General features: G+C 42.5%; 1 pseudogene; it reads left to right on the top strand.

Moving 5' to 3' along the window:
- Window positions 1-4,420: 4,420 nt before the first annotated feature.
- Window positions 4,421-4,563, top strand: LOC125331863 (annotated as a pseudogene).
- Window positions 4,564-7,795: the final 3,232 nt, after the last annotated feature.

Genomic DNA, 7,795 nt, shown 5'->3' with positions numbered 1-7,795 from the left:
CTAGGATGGAGCACAAATGACTTAGTGTTCATGTTATACTTGTCCAGCTGACCCAGCTCCTGCCTACTCACCATTTCCCAGATATCACCTTTGAGGCAAACATCCTCTTCACTGCTTTGTCTTCACTCTGTGCCTTTCTCCTCATCCCGTGGTATCTCCTAGAAACACAAGCACCAAGCACGAATGGGAGTATTTTAACAGCAATCTCAGGAACACTTGCGTGTAACAAGAGCAGAGCCTTGTTCAGAGCTGTATGGCCCTCGTGGATGTGCAGTTGCTGAAAATGTATCAAGTGGGTGCTGTTGCCTTGATGTTCTCTTTTTATGCCATTCAGCAAAATGTGCTTATTTTAATTCAGAATTTCTGTCCTTGGCAAAATGAAAAGCTTTTATCCATCCTTCCCATCCCAAAATGGAATGGAAAACATCTTTAAAAGTTGAATTTTTGAGCAGATTTTCAACCGCTTTTCAGGAATGAAATAATGTAGGCTGGTGCAACTATCCTCGCTGGCTCACACAAGGTGGAGTTTCGTGTCTCGTTTAGGCAGGTTCAATTTCTCTGTGTTCCACAGACAACATATGGCTCTCAGAGCACAGAGGCTGTGGTCTTTTGTGGGAAATTATGTCCTTTAGATCATCAAGATCTCCTAAGTATGTTTTCTTTATCATGATTCAGGTTTTATACGCAGTCCTTGTCTAAACATCGCAAAGTTCTTTTCCCAGAAAACCTTTTTTTTTTTCCCCAGAAATAACTGATTAAAAATTTAACATCTTGTGAAAAATTCAAGAAAAACTGTTCCTTATAACTAAAATCTTAATTGATATCTGCTTAAATATGTTACCCAATTCATTATTGAAATTCTATTCTTGCTAAGCTTTTTTATTAAAAAAATGCAGGGTTTCATTAAAAGAAATATGACAGGTCTGAATGTCTTCAAATGAAAATTATTTTGCATAATGAATTGTGTGGTATTCAAGCCAACCTCATTGTCTGCTGCCATATCTGATGCCATGTGATACAGACAGCCTCTCACATCTATAGAACATAATATGTGACACCACTATTTTTAAAATTGCTGTATTAGCATGTAATGCAACTGAATTTCATGAGGTTTCAGGACGAGGCTTATGGAATTGCTCAAGGGGGTAGCGTGCATGGTACCAACAAATCAACCACGACTTTACCTTCTTGCAGAGAGCAATGCTTGGTGATAATGTCAACTCTGAAGAAAAATCTAGCAAAATTTTCTTCGTCTGAATGTGGAAGCCACTTTATTAACGGAGAGTATTTAACTTGCTGGTTGAATGAAGGAAAATGTTTCATAAAAATAGCTTGGAAAAAAGACAATTGCCCATTTCTGCCTAAGATGGTCTATAATTTCTAGACAGTGTCCTGTTAATTGCAAAAAACCTGATGCATTCAAGTAATAAATCAGCATTTCTCAAGACAGCCAAAATAGCCTTTAAAATTCATTGGGGTAAGACTGCTTTATTGCAGTGCTGAAACCACAGCTTCTCAACAGCAGCTCCCTATTCAATCCAAGTATCTCTGCCAAGAGTTTGTAAGGCAAATAGGAAAGCTGGGGCACAAAAGAGGGAAATTATGAAAGAAAACTTTGCTGTAAATTGTGTACAAAATGATTTTAAGTTATCTCGTTTCAAGTGTCTTTTGCCTCCACCACATCTCACAGTAACTCCTTCAGGAGCAGTGGGTTTTGCTGATCAGCCCTGATTCACTTCTTATTCAGGCAATCTCCCAAGGGCAGCTTTCCCCACCAAGAGACAGGAAGACACCTTTAGGATGTCACACACATTGCTTGAAGGAGCAAGCAGGACTTGACCACAGAGGAATCTGCAGAAGATAGCTCTCATTCTGGGGATCTTCCTCCTTACTATGTTTTGCCTGATTCTGTCTGTCCCATCTCTGATTTGATTTATACCCCTTTTCCTTTCCTTAGTCAGCCTCTCCCTCCCACACATCTCCCTGGAACATCTTCCTGATCAGGAGGAAAAAGTGATTATCCTGTGGCTCCTGCTGATCCTCACGCTGACACTCATGCCCCATCACTGGAAAGGTTTTTCAGGGCGATGATTTCCAGCCTTCCGGAAATTGAGTAAAACTTAACGCTTAGAAACACCAGGATCTGTGTTCTGTTGATCTGACCCCAGGCAAAACACGGCTCTGGCTGGGGCTGTTTTACATCTAATCACAGCAGAAGAACAGCTCCCAACCGGTCTTATTTGTAATTTTTTATCTCACTGTCCAGCTAAGTCAGTCAATTTCTGCACACTGTGTTGTGCTGCAGGGTACAGAATAACAGAGAAATATTCAGCCAAACTGTACAAATGTTCCTCCTACTGGTGTGTATCTGTGTTGGAACATCAGCCTGGCCCCTGCTTGCCAGGTAATGACACTGGTCCTTGACAAGACTCTTACAGCTCTTACAGTTTCAGGGGAAAAAACATAATAAGAGCCATCAGTCACCTCAGGAAGCATCCGTGGAATAATTACTCCCTCCAAAACAATTATATCTACAAAATGATCCTTTTCCTCAGAGGGAAAATCCTCGTGGAGACTGTTCCCAATTAAGGTTAATATATACCTCTATTTCTTCAGGAAAAGGGTTGTTCTGGCCCCCATTGGAACCACTTGGAAATTTTAATGGTCTTTGAGCCAAGCCCAGTGACAATGTGTCTTCATTAGTGATAGGAGTGCTCCCTTGCTTCAGGTTTGTCTGAGGTTTGGATGCTTATCCATCACACTGTGGCATGCTGGGGACAAGAAATTGGACATAAACTTACAGAAAGAACAGAGGTTTCCTACAACTAGGCCTCTCCTTACGCCTGCTTCAAGGGCTGTGTGGAGGCTGGTATTTTCAGTAACATTTGCACTGGCGACACTCTTGGGACCAGTCCCTGCCTCCAGCTTCAGCATGGCTGGGAAATCACAGAATCATGGAGTGGTTTGGGTTGGAAGAGACCTTAAATCTTGTCTTGGTCCAACCTCCTGCCATGGGCAGGGACACCTTCCTGTAGACCATGTTGCCTAAAAATGGGGCTGGGCAGCTCAGCACTGGTTCTGGACATACTCCAGTATCCCCAGCTATCAACCAGTATCCTCTGGGCCATCACTGGAGGAGTATATTCTCCTGAGTCATATGCACACTGAAGCAGTCCTCAGTTTTGGGGGCTGAAAGCTACCAAGGGAGGGGAAGGAAACAAATAATTATGCAGCCATTTTTCTTGCTTTATACCTCTGCAAAGCAGCTTTGGAGTGATTTCTGTGTCAATTGCCCCACAACAATTGCATCTAAAGTTCCTGGGAGGAGCAGGGATTTTTTTTTTTTAATGGAATTATTGCTTAATTTCAGTGCCATATTAGGCAAACAAACTGCCAGACTGCTACCCTGGAGCTCTCTGCAGCGTCACTCTTACTAAATGCCTGAAAAAGTTGAAGACAAATTCCCTCTGACTTTCATGGGTTCTTTTATCACCTTGTCCATGCTTTCATCGCCCTGCTTATGTTTTCCTGTACATCCCATTACTTTTCACAAGAAACAGGGTGGTGTTTTTAATATTGATCACCGTTCTTCTTTCTCTCACAGACTGACTTCTCTCACTCGCCCTTTCATCATACAGTTGTCAATCTTTACTCTTACCCTGGTTCAGATATTGTATAAGCTTTTCTTTCTATTATTCTACTGCTGTTCAGTAAATGACTCCTCTAGATTGAATCTGTGCTACAAAACCTCTGCAATGTGCTTCTACCTGAAGTTCCCTCTAATTCTTCCAGTGCTGTGGTTCCCAAAGATTTGCCTTCTTGCTGTGGCTCTCTGTGCATCATTTCACAGTGTTCCCTTACAGGATTGCTTTTCTCAGCTCCTCCAGCAGTGCAGGGTTTCCTTCCAAAACATCCGTGGCTCTTCTTGGCATCCAGGTGCCTGTAGCACCTTGTAATGAATGGGGGGAAATAAGTCAGTTGTGAGCTGCAGACAGATGAAGGGGCTGTGCCAGCCTTTAAATCACCAGAGCATCTAAATGTTTGTTAAAAACAATAATAAGCACCCTCTCATCCAATGTAGTAGTCAAAAAACTATTGGATTTTAATCAAATGAGAACAAAGGCAGTACAATTTGGCTCCCATTCATCTTGAGGCATCTTAATTCTGGCTCCAAATATTGCTGAAAGTGAGATGAATGGGAGCTACTGGCACCACTGGCAGAGTCAGCTCTTGGCTCCTGATCACTCTTAAAGCAGCTCAGACTCTAATGCCTACCCATCATGGGGTTTGAAGGGAAAGCCTCTGCCTCAGAGTGATAGAGACTTTACCTTCTTAGTGAAAATACTGAGTATAATTGAGCCCCCATCTTCCTCCAGTCTTAAAAAGTGTTTTGACATGTACCTCTGTCCAACATTCCATAATACTTGCCTGGTAGGGGAGCCACCATGATCAGTCAGGTGGCGTTCCCAGGGCAAGGCTCATCCCCTGCCCTTCAGTTGTGCTGGGCTTTACACTCTGTCTTTTTGCAGTTGGACCAGGTGACCATTGTAGGACCCTTCCAAGTGAACTACTTCCATTGCATTCCATTCCATTCCATTCCACTCTATTTGGAACTGCAACCATTTCAACACAAAACATTGCAGCTGACCCTGAACGCCCATCCCAGACATGTCACACACTTCAAGAACACTCTTACCTCCAGATCCACCTGTGCTGACTTTAACAGGTCTGGGCTATGGGTCTGCAGCCTGCTCTGAAATGCATTTGGGAGGTGGAGAGACATTTGCAGTTTGAGATCCAAGTGAAATAAGCTGAAGAGCAACCAGGTAAAAATAACACTGAAGCTGCTTGGACTACAATGTGCATCAACACAAGAGGGATCCCACTGAGCATTCCACACAGCTCTACCAGGATGGGATCCCACCCAGCACTACCAGCTGTCTGAGGAGTCATTTCCAAAGCACTGTGCTCAAATGAAAGCAATACTTGTGGACTATAAACCAGTAGTTGGATTTTATGATATCTATATTGCTTATCAAGCTTCTGAACTCTGTGAGAAATATGAGAAACACATGTGAGAGTTCCTTGTGAATATACAATGAAATTGTTCCTTTCTGGGCTGCAGAGCTGCTTATCAAATAGATGAATAAAACAAAGTATTCCTTCTTAACATGGAACTTACATCTTTAATAAATATCAGTTTCATGTTCTCACGAGAATCTTATTGTACAGCTTCCTTCACTGATTCATGTATTAATACCATTTTGTATTAAGCTGGTACATAATTGATGATATGGAAGTGTTTTCATAGAACAGCTCCTTCACTGCATAATATAACCCACTTATCATATTTTCAGCTCAAAATTCAGGAAGTTCACGGATGCATTATACACTAAAATGAACATATTAGCTGTATAAAAGTTCAGTATATCATTTGCAAATTGCATGCAAACCAAAATAAATATACAGTGCTAAACGCTGACTTTGATACAGCTCATGTTGAAAGGCATAAATCAGCTAACAGAAAAAAAAATTGAGCTCAGTGGAATGGAAAAATCCCCTGAAGGAAACAAGACCCGACCTAGTGATTCAGGTGCAACCTGTATCCTACATGGCTGTGATTAGCACATATGTTATCCATTCAGAGACAGGACTTCCCCCCAGAAAAACAGTCCTGTCTCCCTGTATCACTCACTAGAAGCAGGTGAAATCCCTGAAGAGACTTGCCTTTTAGGTTTAAGGCATTTTTGCTTTGTTTTTTATCCTTTGGTCTGCATTTGCTTAACAGGATTCAGCAATACTTCAGTATCTAATATGGTAAAATTACCTAAAGCTCAGGAGGTTGCTCTGTTTTATAAAAGCTATTTAAAACTAAACCCATGAAGACAGAGAAGGAAACCTTCTTCCTGCCAAACAGCACACCAGGGCAGTGACAGCACAGACCAGCTTTCCCTGTATTGACTTACAAGGTTCTCATCCTGTGGAGCTCATTTTACAGATGCTCAGGCAAAACCATTAATATTGGAGAGCTCTCTGGAATAAGTTCACCAGCAGAAAAGATGATGGTTTGCAGGAGGAACACGTGTCCACTTCAGCCATATGCAAACACAGGGAGAGTTCATTTCTGTGCTGCTGCTGTATTCCAGGTGTCCCAGCCTAGCAAAGGAACCGTGTGAGATACCACTGCCTGTCATGGACTTGTGCCAGCATAGGATGGGCTCCGAGCTTTCAGATGCTGGTCAATTCCCTGCTATCTCCACAAGGGGGAATGGCTTTAAACTGAAAGAGAACAGGTTTAGATGAGGTAGTGGGAAGAAATTCTTCACAGTGGGGGTGGTGAGGCCCTGGCACAGGTTGCCCAGAGAAGCTGTGGCTACCCCATCCCTGGAAGTGTCCAAGGGTAGGTTGGATGGAGTTTGGAGCAACCTGGGATAGTGGAAGGTGTCCCTGCCCATGGCAGGGGGTGGAACATGTTGGTCTTTAAGGTCCCTTCCAACCTAAACCTTTCTATGATTCTGTGTTGCATCATTAAAAATATATCACTACTGAAGCTCCTGGCTCTTTCCCCTCCACCACAACACTGACTCATCACTTCTCTGCTGCTAGAAATGGTGCTCAAGACTCTGGGTTCCCTTCCAGCTCCGTTGGGCATGTGGCAAGCCACACTAGCTGACCTTTTAACTCCCTCCCCTCAAAATGACCTCTCACTTCCCAACCCCATGGCTCCTCTGGGCAGTAAAACAAGCCTCACTCCCGTGACAGTGTGATCCATTATTAATCCAGCATCACTATGGCTGGGACTTTGAGTCCAAGGCAGAAATAAAAAGACAGCACACAGGCAGACTGGGAGTGCAATCAGAACAGCGTTTGTAATTTAATAGAGCTACCTGGAGTAATGCTATAATCTCAAACAGCCTTCAGAAATTGTTCAGAGAGAGATTCCCTAAATCCTCAAATCAGCTACAAATATATAGTTGCATTACTACCACGGATTTAAATGCCTTTGAAGTCAATAGAGAGATTCTTACGGATTTTATACAGGCTTATATGGTATTTACATATATATACACACATAGAAATACATATAGACATTTATATATAAATCTCCCTCGGGGTTTAATCTGGATTGAGAGTCCCTGAGGAACTCACAGCTGAGACCCTAAGGAAAGGCACAGTCAGAAAAACCTCTGTCTGTAGGACTTTATTATAATGTCTTTTGAACATAGTTTTTATTCCATTAACCACCATCTTTCTTTCCTTTTTTCAAGGCAAGAGCTGTCTCTATTCTGTAATGTAGACATCACCATCTCAGAGTATGTTCCCAAGGAGGCCAATTTAAACACTGACAAGAAAATCAACCATTCCATTTGGATAGAGAGAAAATTATATTTTTCCAGCTGGAACGGAAAAATTCCTGCCGTGTAATCTTAATCACATTTGCTGGATAAGTCAGGGAAAGATTGAGGTTTTGCCAAAATGAGGATCAAAATTATGGGAAAATGTAACTGAGTTTTATTTGCTTGTATCATTGCACTAATTTTCCCAAACCCCTGGTGTCACCTCGGTGCAGAAGCAAGGCCAGTTGGATGCTTACATGACCTGCACAGATTCACCCATGTCCCCAGTGCCACCAGTGCCATCAAAACTGGGCTGGGTCACCTATTCATTTTTCATCCCTGTTTTTATCTTGCCCATCTTCCTCCCTTTCTGCCCCTGTTCCCAAGGTCTCCCATCATACAGTCACCTCCTCTTCCACCTTATATCGAGCAGTATTCCTCCTCCTGCCTTTTCTAAG

Source organism: Corvus hawaiiensis, chromosome 11 (genome assembly GCF_020740725.1).
Source record: "Corvus hawaiiensis isolate bCorHaw1 chromosome 11, bCorHaw1.pri.cur, whole genome shotgun sequence".
NCBI lineage: Eukaryota > Metazoa > Chordata > Aves > Passeriformes > Corvidae > Corvus > Corvus hawaiiensis.
Note: the sequence above shows the minus strand (reverse complement) of the source record. Positions and strands in the feature narration are given on the sequence as shown.